The sequence below is a fragment of the Meleagris gallopavo genome, chromosome 11 (genome assembly GCF_000146605.3).
Source record: "Meleagris gallopavo isolate NT-WF06-2002-E0010 breed Aviagen turkey brand Nicholas breeding stock chromosome 11, Turkey_5.1, whole genome shotgun sequence".
Lineage (NCBI taxonomy): Eukaryota > Metazoa > Chordata > Aves > Galliformes > Phasianidae > Meleagris > Meleagris gallopavo.
This window is the reverse complement of record NC_015021.2, coordinates 20,827,952-20,828,331: the sequence shown is the minus strand read 5'-3', so window position 1 is coordinate 20,828,331 and position 380 is coordinate 20,827,952.

Genomic DNA, 380 nt, shown 5'->3' with positions numbered 1-380 from the left:
CAGCGCAACGGGAGACTTGCGCGTGTCCGCCCGGAGCTGAAAGTCGCGCGATGCGCGGAAGGAACCGCGGGCTGTGCCTCCCCTGAGTGGCACCCGCGGGTCCTCTCCGAGATAGGTTAGATCATGGACGCGGCACCCGATGTCCCCCGTAGCCCTGATGTCCCTTCTGTCCCCGGAACCTCCCGCATCACCGCTGCCCCGCGCATCCCCACCTCCCGCACCCGCTCACGCCCATCCCGGGCACACGCAGCTCCGCGTATCCCCGCATCCATCCCTTGAACCCAAACTCCCCCAGTGCTCGGCCGGGAGAACACTTAACTGCGCCCTCGGTTCGACATCGCGAAGTTGTCGGGCGGAGCTGCAGAGGATGCGGGGAACGC